Genomic DNA, 19,866 nt, shown 5'->3' on the forward strand with positions numbered 1-19,866 from the left:
GGAATACACCAACAAGTGTTGGACGACATACATACAGATGAGGAGGAGGTGAAGAAACTGCTAAGGGACATCGATACCTCAAAGGCAATGGGACCGGACAACATCTCTCCATGGGTCCTTAGAGAGGGAGCAGATATGTTGTGCATACCACTTACCACAATCTTCAACACATCCCTGGAAACTGGGCAACTACCTGAGGTATGGAAGACGGCAAATGTAGTTCCCATTTTCAAAAAAGGAGACAGAAAAGAGGCACTAAACTATAGACCTGTGTCATTGACGTGTATAGTATGCAAAATTATGGAGAAGATTATCAGGAGGAGAGTGGTGGAGCACCTGGAACGGAACAGGAGTATAAATGCCAACCAGCACGGATTCACGGAAGGCAAATCCTGTGTCACAAACCTTCTGGAGTTTTATGATAAAATAACAGAAGTAAGACAAGAGAGAGAGGGGTGGGTTGATTGCATCTTCTTGGACTGCAAGAAGGCTTTTGACACAGTTCCTCACAAGAGATTAGTGCAGAAGCTAGAGCATCAGGCGCATATAACAGGAAGGGCACTGCAATGGATCAGAGAATACCTGACAGGGAGGCAACAACGAGTCATGGTACGTAATGATGTATCACAGTGGGCACCTGTGACGAGCGGGGTCCCACAGGGGTCGGTCCTAGGACCGACTGGAACTCATTATACACTTACTGGAACTCATTATACACTCACTGGGACTCATTATACACTCACTGGGACTCATTATACACTTACTGGAATTCATTATACACTTACTGGAACTCATTATACACTCACTGGGACTCATTATACACTTACTGGAACTCATTATACACTCACTGGGACTCATTATACACCTACTGGAACTCATTATACACTTACTGGAACTCATTATACACTCACTGGGACTCATTATACACTTACTGGAACTCATTATACACTTACTGGAACTCATTATACACTCACTGGGACTCATTATACACTTACTGGAACTCATTATACACTCACTGGGACTCATTATACACTTACTGGAACTCATTATACACTCACTGGGACTCATTATACACTCACTGGAACTCATTATACACTTACTGGAACTCATTATACACTCACTGGGACTCATTATACACTCACTGGGACTCATTATACACTTACTGGAACTCATTATACACTCACTGGGACTCATTATACACTTACTGGAACTCATTATACACTTACTGGAACTCATTATACACTTACTGGAACTCATTATACACTTACTGGAACTCATTATACACTTACTGGAACTCATTGTACACTTACTGGAACTCATTATACACTCACTGGAACTCATTATACACTTACTGGAACTCATTATACACTTACTGGAACTCATTATACACTCACTGGAACTCATTATACACTTACTGGATATAGTATTATAATATAGTATTATAATATAGTATTATAAATAATAATAACATTATCAACAACAGTAATAATAATAATAATAATAATAATAATAATAATAATAATAATAATAATCAGTATCAGTATATTAATAACTACAATAATAATAATAACAATAACAATAATAATAATAATTATTATTATTTTTATTATTATTATTATTATTATTTCATGGCAATGTTTAAGTGTCCCAGACGCCCATGACTCACTGCTACCCACACCTTCACCTAGACCACCATCCCAGACGCCCATGACTCACTGCTACCCACACCTTCACCTAGACCACCATCCCAGACGCCCATGACTCACTGCTACCCACACCTTCACCTAGACCACCATCCCAGACGCCCATGACTCACTGCTACCCACACCTTCACCTAGACCACCATCCCAGACGCCCATGACTCACTGCTACCCACACCTTCGCCTAGACCACCATCCCAGACGCCCATGACTCACTGCTACCCACACCTTCACCTAGACCACCATCCCAGACGCCCATGACTCACTGCTACCCACACCTTCACCTAGACCACCATCCCAGACGCCCATGACTCACTGCTACCCACACCTTCACCTAGACCACCATCCCAGACGCCCATGACTCACTGCTACCCACACCTTCACCTAGACCACCATCCCAGACGCCCATGACTCACTGCTACCCACACCTTCACCTAGACCACCATCCCAGACGCCCATGACTCACTGCTACCCACACCTTCACCTAGACCACCATCCCAGACGCCCATGACTCACTGCTACCCACACCTTCACCTAGACCACCATCCCAGACGCCCATGACTCACTGCTACCCACACCTTCACCTAGACCACCATCCCAGACGCCCATGACTCACTGCTACCCACACCTTCACCTAGACCACCATCCCAGACGCCCATGACTCACTGCTACCCACACCTTCACCTAGACCACCATCCCAGACGCCCATGACTCACTGCTACCCACACCTTCACCTAGACCACCATCCCAGACGCCCATGACTCACTGCTACCCACACCTTCACCTAGACCACCATCCCAGACGCCCATGACTCACTGCTACCCACACCTTCACCTAGACCACCATCCCAGACGCCCATGACTCACTGCTACCCACACCTTCACCTAGACCACCATCCCAGACGCCCATGACTCACTGCTACCCACACCTTCACCTAGACCACCATCCCAGACGCCCATGACTCACTGCTACCCACACCTTCACCTAGACCACCATCCCAGACGCCCATGACTCACTGCTACCCACACCTTCACCTAGACCACCATCCCAGACGCCCATGACTCACTGCTACCCACACCTTCACCTAGACCACCATCCCAGACGCCCATGACTCACTGCTACACACACCTTCACCTAGACCACCATCCCAGACGCCCATGACTCACTGCTACCCACACCTTCACCTAGACCACCATCCCAGACGCCCATGACTCACTGCTACCCACACCTTCACCTAGACCACCATCCCAGACGCCCATGACTCACTGCTACCCACACCTTCACCTAGACCACCATCCCAGACGCCCATGACTCACTGCTACCCACACCTTCACCTAGACCACCATCCCAGACGCCCATGACTCACTGCTACCCACACCTTCACCTAGACCACCATCCCAGACGCCCATGACTCACTGCTACCCACACCTTCACCTAGACCACCATCCCAGACGCCCATGACTCACTGCTACCCACACCTTCACCTAGACCACCATCCCAGACGCCCATGACTCACTGCTACCCACACCTTCACCTAGACCACCATCCCAGACGCCCATGACTCACTGCTACCCACACCTTCACCTAGACCACCATCCCAGACGCCCATGACTCACTGCTACCCACACCTTCACCTAGACCACCATCCCAGACGCCCATGACTCACTGCTACCCACACCTTCACCTAGACCACCATCCCAGACGCCCATGACTCACTGCTACCCACACCTTCACCTAGACCACCATCCCAGACGCCCATGACTCACTGCTACCCACACCTTCACCTAGACCACCATCCCAGACGCCCATGACTCACTGCTACCCACACCTTCACCTAGACCACCATCCCAGACGCCCATGACTCACTGCTACCCACACCTTCACCTAGACCACCATCCCAGACGCCCATGACTCACTGCTACCCACACCTTCACCTAGACCATCATCCCAGACACCCATGACTCACTGCTACCCACACCTCCACCTAGACCACCATCCCAGACGCCCATGACTCACTGCTACCCACACCTTCACCTAGACCACCATCCCAGACGCCCATGACTCACTGCTACCCACACCTTCACCTAGACCACCATCCCAGACGCCCATGACTCACTGCTACCCACACCTTCACCTAGACCACCATCCCAGACGCCCATGACTCACTGCTACCCACACCTTCACCTAGACCACCATCCCAGACGCCCATGACTCACTGCTACCCACACCTTCACCTAGACCATCATCCCAGACACCCATGACTCACTGCTACCCACACCTCCACCTAGACCACCATCCCAGACGCCCATGACTCACTGCTACCCACACCTTCACCTAGACCACCATCCCAGACGCCCATGACTCACTGCTACCCACACCTTCACCTAGACCACCATCCCAGACGCCCATGACTCACTGCTACCCACACCTTCACCTAGACCACCATCCCAGACGCCCATGACTCACTGCTACCCACACCTTCACCTAGACCACCATCCCAGACGCCCATGACTCACTGCTACCCACACCTTCACTTGGACCACCATCCCCAACACCTCTGGGATGATGGTGATGGTGGTGGTATGAAAGTCGTAGCTACAACAGTGGGGGGTGACTGGAGGGGTAGATTGCGTTTCCTTAAGGAATATAAAAGCTTCCCTTAGAAAGGGCTTTAAGCGCACCCTTAGGAAGAATTTAAGGGGTTCCCTTAGGCCAGCAGAAGATCAATAGTCTTCCTCGCGTCCTTGGAGCTCCCTGGCTCTCTGCCTTTTATTTAATTGCCGTAATTAGGTACACGGATACTTGTTACTGGATACTGGAATACCTCCAGTAGTTACTGGGCTTTACACAGTACATAACATTCCAGCAGGTACTGGAGTGTCTTACACAGTACATAACATTCCAGCAGTTACTGGAGTGTCTTACACATTATATAACATTCCAGCAGGTACTGGAATGTCTTACGCAGTATACAACATTCCAGCAAGTACTGGAGTGTCTTACACATTATATAACATTCCAGCAGGTACTGGAGTGTCTTACACAGTATACAACATTCCAGCAGGTACTGGAGTGTCTTATACAGTATATAACATTCCAGCAGATACTGGAGTGTCTTACGCAGTACATAACATTCCAGCAGGTACTGGAGTGTCTTATACAGTATATAACATTCCAGCAAGTACTGGAGTGTCTTACACAGTATATAACATTCCAGCAAGTACTGGAGTGTCTTACACAGTATAGCATTTCAGCAGGTACTGGAGTTTACGCAGTATATAACATTCCAGCAGGTACTGGAGTGTACACAGTATAACACTCCAGCAGGTACTGGAGTGTCTTGCATAGTATAACATTCCAGCACGAGGCCTGGTCATGGACCGGGCCGCGGGGGCGTTGACCCCCGGAACACCCTCCAGATTTTAGAATTTTCTAACACATTTCCCTCCTCCGATGTATATGAATAAGATACTTGTGTACAACATTATGGTACCTTTATTTTCGAAGCATTTCGCCTACGAAGCAGACTTCTTCAGTCGAATACAGAGGTGAATAATACTCCGGTGTTAGGTCCTCAGCATTGATTAATAAGTTTATTTAGGTACATGTACACATAACTACAATTATCATAAATAGTAACATATTCAATAAGATCACAGGAAACAGGTGATGTCACAATATGCAAAATAACCACAGTGAAAAAATACTGAAATTCTAGGCACTTTAGTGATTTCTCACACAGCGGGAGATCATAAAAGCGCTTGCAATTCCACTATTTTTTCACTGTGGTTATTTTGCATAGTAACATATGTGTAAATTACCTGAGATAACCCTGTAAAAAAGGTCAGACGAACTGATTTATTTCAATTGGAGAAGTAATTTGACGTGTTGATTTCCTCAGTCTTGATAAAAGTGGAGAGGTAATGTGAGATGTCAGTCCCTCAATCTTGATAAAAGTTGATAAGTAAGACATATGTGCAACAGTTAGATATCTTTATTCCGAAACGTTTCGTTTACACAGTAGGCTTCTTCAGTCTAGTACAGAGGAGCTCATAAAAACAGTAAAGATGTCAAGACGACGTAATCAGTCCATCACGCATGAAGACGTAGTTTTGAAGTGGTCAGTTCCTCACTGAGCTTGGAGAAGAGTTTTGATAAAAGTTGTTAGACGAGTTACTACCTTCAAGTCTCGGACGGGACTCTGACTGGAACCGGATTATAAGATAAACCGTAACCAGACTCAGACCAAAACTGCAATCAGATTCTCTTCAAAACGCGAACCTTCGCATGAACATAGTCCAGCATATAATACATGCATTCTATTTTCATCAGTTAGTGGGGATGAAGCCAGTTTGGGAATGACTAGGTGTGGGAATGGGTAGACGTAGGTATTAATAAATAGATGGGATATGTGGGGAGAAGACTGGGGGGGGGGGGAGGGTGTTTCCTCAGGTCAGATTTGGCAAGGTCAAAGTCAGCTACTTGTTGAAGTTGTGTGTGTAGTTACAAGGTCAGGAAAGTCCACTCACCTGTTGAACCTCAGGACCTGACCTTCACTACCATCATTGCAATAGTGGCAGCCACCATACCACTCTATAACTTTCTTTTGCTCTCTAAGCCTCAGTCCCTTACTCTCTTCCTCTCATGCTCTCTTACTGTCTCACTCTCTCTCAGTGCCTTTTGTGGTTAGTGCAGTCTGGTGCAGTCTGATCTTCACATTTGTAAACGATGTCAATATATCTGGCTCCCGTTGTGCGTGTGAGAACATTAAAGCTGTAACGGCAGCCTGTAAAGTAACAAAAATAAAGTAGAGACAGTGTATAAGTAAGAAAAATAAAGTAGAGGCAGTGTATAAGTAACAAAAGTAAAGTAGAGGCAGCGTACAAGCAAGAAAAACAAAGTAGAGGCAGTGTATAAGTAAAAAGAAACTTGTCTGCTAAGATGTCATTACTGTGTCCGGTGACCCAAAATATCACTGTCAGGTAACCTAAGATATCACTGTCAGGTGACCTAAGATATCACTGTCAGGTGACCCAAGATATCACTGTCAGGTGACCCAAGATATCACTGTCAGGTGACCCAAAATATCACTGTCAGGTAACCTAAGATATCACTGTCAGGTGACCCAAGATATCACTGTCAGGTGACCCAAAATATCACTGTCAGGTAACCTAAGATATCACTGTCAGGTAACCTAAGATATCACTGTCAGGTGAACCAAGATATCACTGTCAGGTGACCCAAAATATCACTGTCAGGTAACCTAAGATATCACTGTCAGGTGACCCAAGATATCACTGTCAGGTGACCCAAAATATCACTGTCAGGTAACCTAAGATATCACTGTCAGGTAACCTAAGATATCACTGTCAGGTGACCCAAGATATCACTGTCAGGTGACCTAAGATATCACTGTCAGGTAACCTAAGATATCACTGTCAGGTGACCCAAGATATCACTGTCAGGTGACCTAAGATATCACTGTCAGGTGACCCAAGATATCACTGTCAGGTAACCTAAGATATCACTGTCAGGTGGCCCAAGATATCACTGTCAGGTGACCTAAGATATCACTGTCAGGTGACCCAAGATATCACTGTCAGGTGACCTAAGATATCACTGTCAGGTAACCTAAGATATCACTGTCAGGTGACCCAAGATATCACTGTCAGGTGACCCAAGATATCACTGTCAGGTGACCCAAGATATCACTGTCAGGTAACCTAAGATATCACTGTCAGGTGACCCAAGATATCACTGTCAGGTGACCTAAGATATCACTGTCAGGTGACCCTAGATATCACTGTCAGGTAACCTAAGATATCACTGTCAGGTGACCCAAGATATCACTGTCAGGTGACCTAAGATATCACTGTCAGGTGACGTAAGATATCACTGTCAGGTAACCTAAGATATCACTGTCAGGTGACCCAAGATATCACTGTCAGGTGACCCAAGATATGACTGTCCGGTGACCCAAAATATCACTGTCAGGTAACCTAAGATATCACTGTCAGGTGACCCAAGATATCACTGTTTACCTGGAGTTTACCTGGAGAGAGTTTCGGGGGTCAACGCCCCCGCGGCCCGGTCTGTGACCAGGCCTCCTGGTGGATCAGCGCCTGATCAACCAGGCTGTTGCTGCTGGCTGCACGCAAACCAACGTACGAGCCACAGCCCGGCTGATCAGGAACTGACTTTAGGTGCTTGTCCAGTGCCAGCTTGAAGACTGCCAGGGTGACCTAAGATATCACTGTCAGGTGACCTAAGATATCACTGTCAGGTGACCTAAGATATCACTGTCAGGTGACCCAAGATATCACTGTCAGGTGACCCAAGATATCACTGTCAGGTGACCCAAGATATCACTGTCAGGTGACCTAAGATATCACTGTCAGGTGACCTAAGATATCACTGTCCGGTGACCTAAGATATCACTGTCAGGTGACCTAAGATATCACTGTCCGGTGACCTAAGATATCACTGTCCGGTGACCTAAGATATCACTGTCCGGTGACCTAAGATATCACTGTCAGGTGACCTAAGATATCACTGTCCGGTGACCTAAGATATCACTGTCCGGTGACCTAAGATATCACTGTCCGGTGACCTAAGATATCACTGTCCGGTGACCTAAGATATCACTGTCAGGTGACCTAAGATATCACTCCGGTGACCTAAGATATCACTGTCAGGTGACCTAAGATATCACTGTCAGGTGACCTAAGATATCACTGTCGGGTGACCTAAGATATCACTCAGGTGACCTAAGATATCACTCAGGTGACCTAAGATATCACTGTCAGGTGACCTAAGATATCACTGTCAGGTGACCTAAGATAACACTGTCAGGTGACCTAAAATATCACTGTTAGGTGACCTAAGATATCACTGTCAGGTGACCTAAGATATAACTCAGGTGACCTAAGATAACACTGTCAGGTGACCTAAGATATCACTGTCAGGTGACCTAAGATATCACTGTTAGGTGACCTAAGATATCACTGTCAGGTGACCTAATATAACACTGTCAGGTGACCTAAGATATCACTGTGAGGTGACCTAAGATATCACTGTTAGGTGACGTAAGATATCACTGTCAGGTGACGTAAGATATCACTGTCAGGTGACGTAAGATATCACTGTCAGGTGACGTAAGATATCACTGTCAGGTGACGTAAGATATCACTGTCAGGTGACCTAAGATAACACTGTCAGGTGACCTAAGATATCACTGTCCGGTGACCTAAGATATCACTGTCAGGTGACCTAAGATATCACTGTCCGGTGACCTAAGATGTCACTGTCAGGTGTCCTAAGATATCACTGTCCGGTGACGTAAGATATAACTGTCAAGTGACGTAAGATATCACTGTCAGGTGACGTAAGATATCACTGTCCGGTGACCTAAGATATCACTGTCCGGTGACCTAAGATATCACTGTCCGGTGACCTAAGATATCACTGTCCGGTGACCTAAGATATCACTGTTAGGTGACCTAAGATATCACTGTCAGGTGGTCTAAGAGATCACTGTCCGGTGACCTAAGATATCACTGTTAGGTGACCTAAGATATCACTGTCAGGTGGTCTAAGAGATCACTGTCAGGTGACCTAAGATATCATTGTCAGGTGACCTAAGATATCACTGTCAGGTAATCTAAGATATCACCGTCAGGTGACCTAAGATATCACTGTCTGGTGACCTAAGATATCACTGTCCGGTGACCTAAGATGTCACTGTCAGGTGACCTAAGATATCACTGTCAGGTGACCTAAGATATCACTGTCAGGTGACCTAAGATATCACTCAGGTGACCTAAGATATCACTGTCAGGTGACCTAAGATATCACTGTTAGGTGACCTAAGATATCACTGTCAGGTGACCTAAGATATCACTGTCAGGTGACCTAAGATATCACTGTCAGGTGACCTAAGATAACACTGTCAGGTGACCTAAGATATCACTGTCAGGTGACCTAAGATATCACTCAGGTGACCTAAGATATCACTCAGGTGACCTAAGATATCACTGTCAGGTGACCTAAGATATCACTGTCAGGTGACCTAAGATAACACTGTCCGGTGACCTAAGATATCACTGTCAGGTGACCTAAAATATCACTGTTAGGTGACCTAAGATATCACTGTCAGGTGACCTAAGATATAACTCAGGTGACCTAAGATAACACTGTCAGGTGACCTAAGATATCACTGTCAGGTGACCTAAGATATCACTGTTAGGTGACCTAAGATATCACTGTCAGGTGACCTAAGATATCACTGTCAGGTGACCTAAGATATCACTGTCAGGTGACCTAAGATAACACTGTCAGGTGACCTAAGATATCACTGTCAGGTGACCTAAGATATCACTGTCAGGTGACGTAAGATATCACTGTCAGGTGACGTAATATATCACTGTCAGGTGACGTAAGATATCACTGCCAGGTGACGTAAGATATCACTGTCAGGTGACCTAAGATATCACTGTCAGGTGACCTAAGATATCACTGTCAGGTGACCTAAGATATCACTGTCAGGTGACCTAAGATATCACTGTCAGGTGACCTAAGATATCACTGTCAGGTGACCTAAGATATCACTGTCAGGTGACCTAAGATATCACTGTCAGGTGACCTAAGATAACACTGTCAGGTGGCCTAAGATATCACTGTCAGGTGACCTAAGATATCACTGTTAGGTGACGTAAGATATCACTGTCAGGTGACGTAAGATATCACTGTCAGGTGACGTAAGATATCACTGTCAGGTGACGTAAGATATCACTGTCAGGCGACGTAAGATATCACTGTCAAGTGACGTAAGATATCACTGGCAGGTGACGTAAGATATCACTGCCAGTTGACGTAAGATATCACTGTCAGGTGACGTAAGATATCACTGTCAAGTGACGTAAGATATCACTCAGGTGACGTAAGATATCACTGTCAGGTGACGTAAGATATCACTGTCAGGTGACCTAAGATATCACTGTCAGGTGACGTAAGATATCACTGTCAGGTGACGTAAGATATCACTGTCAGGCGACGTAAGATATCACTGTCAAGTGACGTAAGATATCACTGGCAGGTGACGTAAGATATCACTGCCAGTTGACGTAAGATATCACTGTCAGGTGACGTAAGATATCACTGTCAAGTGACGTAAGATATCACTCAGGTGACGTAAGATATCACTGTCAGGTGACGTAAGATATCACTGTCAGGTGACCTAAGATATCACTGTCAAGTGACGTAAGATATCACTCAGGTGACGTAAGATATCACTGTCAGGTGACCTAAGATATCACTGTCAGGTGACCTAAGATATCACTGTCAGGTAGCCTAAAATATCACTGTCAGGTGACCTAAGATATCACTGTCAGGTGACATAAGATATCACTGTCAGGTAACCTAGGGTGTCACTACTGTGTGTCAGGTAACCTAGGGTGTCACTACTGTGTGTCAAGTAACTTAAGGTGTCATTACTCTGTGTCAGGTAACCTAGGGTGCCACTACTGTGTGTCAGGTAACCTAGGGTGTCATTACTGTGTGTCAGGTAACCTAGGGTGTCACTACTGTGTGCCAGGTAACCTAGGGTATCACTACTGTGTGTCAGGTAATCTAGGGTGTCATTACTGTGTGTCAGGTAACCTAGTGTGCCACTACTGTGTGTCAGGTAACCTAGGGTGTCACTACTGTGTGTCAGGTAACCTAGGGTGTCACTACTGTGTGTCATGTAACCTAGGGTGTCACTACTGTGTGTCAGATAACCTAGGGTGTCACTACTGTGTGTCAGGTAACCTAGGGTGTCACTACTGTGTGTCAGGTAATTTAAGGTGTGATTACTCTGTGACAATAACCTAGGGTGCCACTACTGTGTGTCATGTAACCTAGGGTGTCACTACTGTGTGTCAGGTAACCTAGGGTGTCATTACTGTGTGTCAGGTAACCTTGGGTGTCACTACTGTGTGTCAGGTAACCTAGGGTGTCACTACTGTGTGTCAGGTAACCTAGGGTGTCACTACTGTGTGTCAGGTAACCTAAGGTGTCACTACTGTGTGTCAGGTAACCTAGGGTGTCACTACTGTGTGTCAGGTAACCTAGGGTGTCACTACTATGTGTCAGGTAGCCTAGGGTGTCACTACTGTGTGTCAGGTAACCTAGGTTGTCACTACTGTGTGTCAGGTAACCTAGGGTGTCACTACTGTGTGTCAGGTAACTTAAGGTGTCATTACTCTGTGTCAGGTAATCTAGGGTGCCACTACTGTGTGTCAGGTAACCTAGGGTGTCACTACTGTGTTTCAGGTAACCTAGGGTGTCATTACTGTGTGTCAGGTAACCTAGGGTGTCACTACTGTGTGTCAGATAACCTAGGGTGCCATTACTGTGTGTCAGGTAACCTTGGGTGTCACTACTGTGTGTCAGGTAACCTAGTGTGTCACTACTGTGTGTCAGGTAACCTAGGGTGTCACTACTGTGTGTCAGGTAACCTAGGGTGTCACTACTGTGTGTCAGGTAACCTAGGGTGTCACTACTGTGTGTCAGGTAACCTAGGGTGTCACTACTGTGTGTCAGGTAATCTAGAGTGTCACTACTGTGTGTCAGGTAACCTAGGGTGTCACTACTGTGTGTCAGGTAATCTAGGATGTCACTACTGTGTGTCAGGTAACCTAGGGTGTCACTACTGTGTGTCAGGTAATCTAGGGTGTCACTACTGTGTGTCAGGTAACCTAGGGTGTCACTACTGTGTGTCAGGTAACCTAGGGTGTCACTACTGTGTATCAGGTAACCTAGGGTGTCACTACTGTGTGTCAGGTAACCTAGGGTGTCACTACTGTGTGTCAAGTAACTTAAGGTGTCATTACTCTGTGTCAGGTAACCTAGGGTGCCACTACTGTGTGTCAGGTAACCTAGGGTGTCATTACTGTGTGTCAGGTAACCTAGGGTGTCACTACTGTGTGCCAGTTAACCTAGGGTATCACTACTGTGTGTCAGGTAATCTAGGGTGTCATTACTGTGTGTCAGGTAACCTAGTGTGCCACTACTGTGTGTCAGGTAACCTAGGGTGTCACTACTGTGTGTCAGGTAACCTAGGGTGTCACTACTGTGTGTCATGTAACCTAGGGTGTCACTACTGTGTGTCAGATAACCTAGGGTGTCACTACTGTGTGTCAGGTAACCTAGGGTGTCACTACTGTGTGTCAGGTAATTTAAGGTGTGATTACTCTGTGACAATAACCTAGGGTGCCACTACTGTGTGTCATGTAACCTAGGGTGTCACTACTGTGTGTCAGGTAACCTAGGGTGTCATTACTGTGTGTCAGGTAACCTTGGGTGTCACTACTGTGTGTCAGGTAACCTAGGGTGTCACTACTGTGTGTCAGGTAACCTAGGGTGTCACTACTGTGTGTCAGGTAACCTAAGGTGTCACTACTGTGTGTCAGGTAACCTAGGGTGTCACTACTGTGTGTCAGGTAACCTAGGGTGTCACTACTATGTGTCAGGTAGCCTAGGGTGTCACTACTGTGTGTCAGGTAACCTAGGGTGTCACTACTGTGTGTCAGGTAACCTAGGGTGTCACTACTGTGTGTCAGGTAACTTAAGGTGTCATTACTCTGTGTCAGGTAATCTAGGGTGCCACTACTGTGTGTCAGGTAACCTAGGGTGTCACTACTGTGTTTCAGGTAACCTAGGGTGTCATTACTGTGTGTCAGGTAACCTAGGGTGTCACTACTGTGTGTCAGATAACCTAGGGTGCCATTACTGTGTGTCAGGTAACCTTGGGTGTCACTACTGTGTGTCAGGTAACCTAGGGTGTCACTACTGTGTGTCAGGTAACCTAGGGTGTCACTACTGTGTGTCAGGTAACCTAGACTAGTGGAATGACACATGTTTAATATGTATCTTGTAGCAGCTGACACACGTATCTTGTAGCAGCTGACACACGTATCTTGTAGCAGCTGACACACGTATCTTGTAGCAGCTGACACATGTCATCTACCTCATCTGCTAGGAAAATGATAGGATGGATAATAAAAACCTACAAAACTAGGGACGCAAAGCCCATGATGATTCTCTTCAAATCGCTTGTTCTCTCTAGGCTGGAATACTGCTGTACACTAACTGCCCCCTTCAAGGCTGACGAAATTGCTGACCTGGAGAATGTACAAAGAACTTTCACGGTTCACACAAGTACAATAAAGCACCTAAATTACTGGGAACGGTTGAAGTCCCTTGAGTTGTATTCCCTGGAACGCAGGTGAGAGAGATACATGATAATATACATTTGGAAAATCCTAGAGGGATTAGTACCAAACTTGCACACGAAAATCACTCCCTATGAAGCAAAAGACTCGGCAGGAGCTGCAACATTCCCCCAATGAAAAGCAGGGGCGACACGAGTACACTTAGAGACAACACAATAAGTGTCAGTGGCCCAAGACTGTTCAACTGCCTCCCAGCATATATAAAGGGGATTACCAATAGACCCCTGTCTGCCCACAAGAAGGCCCTGGACAGGCACCTAAAGTCAATACCTAACCAGCCGGGCTGTGGTTCGTACGTCGGTTTGCGTGCGGCCAGCAGTAAGAGCCTCGTTGATCAGACCCTGCTCCACCACGAGGCCTGGTTTCAGACCGAGCCGTGGGGGCGTTGGCCTCCGAAACCCTCTCCAGGTATGTCAGCTATGGTCTATATACCTTGTACATGTACTTGCAGAAATAAAGATATTATTATTATTATTATTATTATTATTATTATTATTATTATTATTATTATTATTATTATTATTATTATTATTATTATTATTACTATTATTATTATTATTATTATTATTATTATTATTATTATTATTATTATTATTATTATTATTTTTATTATTATTATTATTATTATTATTATTATTATGAAAGAAAGAGGAGAGGTTCCCTAGTTAGCTGGTCTCTTTATCAGTTGATTTGTAACCAGGATGTTCTATATTACTCATGGTGTACATTGTACAGTACTGTACACCATGGTTATACTCTCAGACCCCTTATGTACTCCGCGAGAAGTGCACCTGGGGGTTACATGTATCCCCAGGTTGGGAACCTGTAGTTTAGGTCCTTCCTGAACCCTTCTGTATGAACCACTGCTCTTTGAATTCTTCTCTCTGAATCCTCCTCCCTGAACCCTCCTTGAATCCTCTTCCTTCAGACTTCCTTCCCGAACCTTCCTCCCTGAATCCTCTTCCTTAAATCCTCCTCTCTGAACCCTCCTTTTTGAACCCTCCCTCTGTATAATCCTCCGGGTTTAGCGCTTCCCCCTTGATTATAATAATAATAATAATTTGAACCCTTCCTCCCCGAATCCTCCTCCCTGAATCCTCCTCCCTGAACCCTCCTCCCTGAACCCTCCTCTCTGAAACCCTTCTCCCTGAACCCTTCTCTCTGAAACCTTCCTATCTGAAACCTTCCTCCCTGAACCCTCCTCTCTGAACCCTTCCTCCCTGAAACCCTCTCTGAAACCCTCCTCTCTGAAACCTTCCTCTCTGAAACCCTCCTCACTGAACCCTCCTCTCTGAAACCCTCCTCTCTGAAACCCTCCTCTCTGAAATCCTTCTCTCTGAAACCCTCCTCTGAAACCCTCCGCTCTGAAACCTTCCTCTCTGAAACCCTCTTCCCTGAACATTCCTCTCTGAAACCCTCCCCTCTGAAACTCTCCTCTCTGAAACCCTCCTCTCTGAAACCCTCCTCTCTGAAACCCTGCTCCCTGAACCCTTCTCTCTGGCATGAGAGTCAGGACAGTTGCCAAGCAGAGCATTACGTGTGTATGTTAGTTTGTATGTGTGTGTGTGTACTCACCTAATTGTACTCACCTAATTGTGGTTGCAGGGGTCGAGACTCTGCTCCTGGCCCCGCCTCTCCACTGATCGCTACTAGGTCCTCTCCCTCTCTGCTTCCTGAGCTTTATCATACCTCTTCTTAAAGCTATGTATGGTTCCTGCCTCCACTACTTCACTTGCTAGGCTATTGCACTTCCTGACGACTCTATGACTGAAGAAATACTTCCTAACATCCCTGTGACTCGTCTGAGTCTTCAGCTTCCAGTTGTGACCCCTTGTTTCTGTGTCCCCTCTCTGGAACATCCTATCTCTGTACAGCTTGTCTATTCCCCGCAGTATCTTGTATGTCGTTATCATGTCTCCCCTGACCCTTCTGTCCTCCAGTGTCGTCAGTCCGATTTCCCTCAACCTTCCTCTCGTGTGTGTGTGTGTGTTTACTAGCCTATTTTTGGTTGCAGGGGTCGATTCGTAGCTCCTAGCCCTACCTCTTCACTGGTCACTACTAGGGCCACTCTCTCCCTGCTCCAAGAGCTTTATCGTACCTCTTCTTAAAGCTATGTATGGATCCTGCCTCCACGACATCACTCTCCAGATTGTTCTACTTCCTGACAACTCTGACTATGTGTGTGTGTTGCTTGCCACTTGGCACAGCATTATACTTATCACATAGCGCTTATAGTATTACTTTCCCTCACAATACGCCACTAACCCTGCCACCACTAACTCTGCCACCACTAATTCTGTCACCACTAACCCTGCCACCACTAACTCTGCCACCACTAATTCTGTCACCACTAACCCTGCCACCACTAACTCTGCCACCACTAATTCTGTCACCACTAACCCTGCCACCACTAACTCTGCCACCACTAATTCTGTCACCACTAACCCTGCCACCACTAACTCTGCCACCACTAATTCTGTCACCACTAACCCTGCCACCACTAACTCTGCCACCACTAATTCTGTCACCACTAACCCTGCCATCACTAACTCTGCCACCACTAATTCTGTCACCACTAACCCTGCCACCACTAACTCTGCCACCACTAATTCTGTCACCACTAACCCTGCCACCACTAACTCTGCCACCACTAATTCTGTCACCACTAACCCTGCCACCACTAACTCTGCCACCACTAATTCTGTCACCACTAACCCTGCCACCAATAACTCTGCCAACACTAATTCTGTCACCACTAACCCTGCCACCAATAACTCTGCCACCACTAATTCTGTCACCACTAACCCTGCTACCAATAACTCTGCCACCACTAATTCTGTCACCACTAACTCTGCCACCAATAACTCTGCCATCACTAATTCTGTCACCACTAACTCTGCCACCAATAACTCTGCCACCAATAACTCTTCCACCACTAACTCTGCCACTACTAACTTTGACACCACTAACTCTGCCGCCACTAACTGCCACCACTAACTCTGCCACCACTAACTCTGCCACCAATAACTCTGCCACCACTAACTCTGCCACCACTAACTCTGCCACCAATAACTCTGCCACCACTAACTCTGCCACCACTAACTCTGCCACCAATAACTCTGCCACCACTAACCCTGCCACCAATAACTCTGCCACCACTAACTCTGCCACCACTAACTCTGCCACCACTAACTCTGCCACCACTAACTCTGCCAACAATAACTCTGCCACCACTAACTCTGTCACTACTAACTCTGCCACCACTAACTCTGCCACCACTAACTCTACCACCTCTAACCCTACCACCACTAACTCTGCCACCACTAACTCTGCCGTCACTAACTCTGCCACCACTAACTCTGCCACCACTAACTCTGCCACCACTAACCCTGCCACCACTAACTCTGCCACCACTAACTCTGCTACCACTAACTCTGCCACCACTAACTCTGCCACCACTAACTCTGCCACCACTAACTCTGCCACCACTAACTGCCACCACTAACTCTGTCACCACTAACTCTGCCACCACTAACTGCCATCACTAACTCTGCCACCACTAACCCTGCCACCACTAACTCTGCCACCACTAACTCTGCTACCACTAACTCTGCCACCACTAACTCTGCCACCACTAACTCTGCCACCACTAACTCTGCCACCACTAACTCTGCCACCACTAACTCTGCCACCACAAACCCTACCGCCACTAACTCTGCCACCACTAACTCTGCCATCACTAACTCTGCCACCACTAACCCTGCCACCACTAACTCTGCCACCACTAACTCTGCTTCCACTAACTCTACCACCACTAACCCTGCCACCATTAACTCTGACACCACTAGCTCTGCCACCACTAACTCTGCCACCACTAACTCTGCCACCACTAATTGTGCCACCACTAAATCTCTCACCACTAACTCCCACCACTAACCCTCACACCACTAACTCTGCCACCACTAGCTCTGCCACCACTAACTCTGCCACCACTAACTTTGTCACTACTAACTCTGCCAACACTAGCTTTGCCACCACTAACCCTACCATCACTAACTCTGCCACCACTAGCTCTGCCACCACTAACTCTGCCATCACTAACTCTGCCACCACTAACCCTGCCACCACTAACTCTGCCACCACTAACTCTGCTACCACTAACTCTGCCACCACTAACTCTGCCACCACTAACTCTGCCACCACTACTCTGCCACCACTATGCCACCACAAACCCTACCGCCACTAACTCTGCCACCACTAACTCTGCTACCACTAACCCTACCACCACTAACTCTGCCACCACTAACTCTGCCGTCACTAACTCTGCCACCACTAACTCTGCCACCACTAACTCTGCCACCACTAACTCTGCCACAACTAACTCTGCCACCACTAACTCTGCCACCACTAACTCTGTCACCACTAACTCTGCCACCGCTAACTCTGCCATCACTAACTCTGCCACCACTAACTCTGCCACCACTAACCCTACCACCACTAACTCTGCCACCACTAGCTCTGCCACCACTAACTCTGCCACCACTAACTCTGCCACCACTAACCCTGCCACCACTAACTCTGCCACCACTAACTCTGCCACCACTAACTCTGCCACCACTAACTCTGCCACCACTAACTCTGCCACCACTAACTCTGCCACCACAAACCCTACCGCCACTAACTCTGCCACCACTAACTCTGCCATCACTAACTCTGCCACCACTAACCCTGCCACCACTAACTCTGCCACCACTAACTCTGCTACAACTAACTCTACCACCACTAACCCTGCCACCATTAACTCTGACACCACTAGCTCTGCCATCACTAACTCTGCCACCACTAACTCTGCCACCACTAACTCTGCCACCACTAACTGTGCCACCACTAAATCTCTCACCACTAACTCCCACCACTAACCCTCACACCACTAACTCTGCCACCACTAGCTCTGCCACCACTAACTCTGCCACCACTAACTTTGTCACTACTAACTCTGCCACCACTAGCTCTGCCACCACTAACCCTACCACCACTAACTCTGCCACCACTAGCTCTGCCACCACTAACTCTGCCATCACTAACTCTGCCACCACTAACTCTGCCACCACTAACCCTGCCACCACTAACTCTGCCACCACTAACTCTGCTACCACTAACTCTGCCACCACTAACTCTGCCACCACTAACTATGCCACCACTAACTCTGCCACCAATAACTCTGCCACCACTAACTCTGTCACTACTAACTCTGCCACCACTAACTCTGCCACCACTAACTCTGCCACCACTAACCCTACCACCACTAACTCTGCCACCACTAACTCTGCCGTCACTAACTCTGCCACCACTAACTCTGCCACCACTAACTCTGCCACCACTAACTCTGCCACCACTAACTCTGCCACCACTAACTCTGCCACCACTAACTCTGCCACCACTAACTCTGCCACCACTAACTCTGCCACCACTAACTCTGCCACCACAAACCCTACCGCCACTAACTCTGCCACCACTAACTCTGCCATCACTAACTCTGCCACCACTAACCCTGCCACCACTAACTCTGCCACCACTAACTCTGCTACCACTAACTCTACCACCACTAACCCTGCCACCATTAACTCTGACACCACTAGCTCTGCCACCACTAACTCTGCCACCACTAACCCTGCCACCACTAACTCTCCCACCACTAAATCTCTCACCACTAACTCTCACCACTAACCCTCTCACCACTAACTCTGCCACCACTAGCTCTGCCACCACTAACTCTGCCACCACTAACTTTGTCACTACTAACTCTGCCACCACTAGCTCTGCCACCACCAACCCTTCCACCACTAACTCTGCCACCACTAACTTTGTCACTACTAACTCTGCCACCACTAGCT

This window comes from Cherax quadricarinatus, chromosome 11 (assembly GCF_038502225.1).
Source record: "Cherax quadricarinatus isolate ZL_2023a chromosome 11, ASM3850222v1, whole genome shotgun sequence".
Classification (NCBI taxonomy): domain Eukaryota; kingdom Metazoa; phylum Arthropoda; class Malacostraca; order Decapoda; family Parastacidae; genus Cherax; species Cherax quadricarinatus.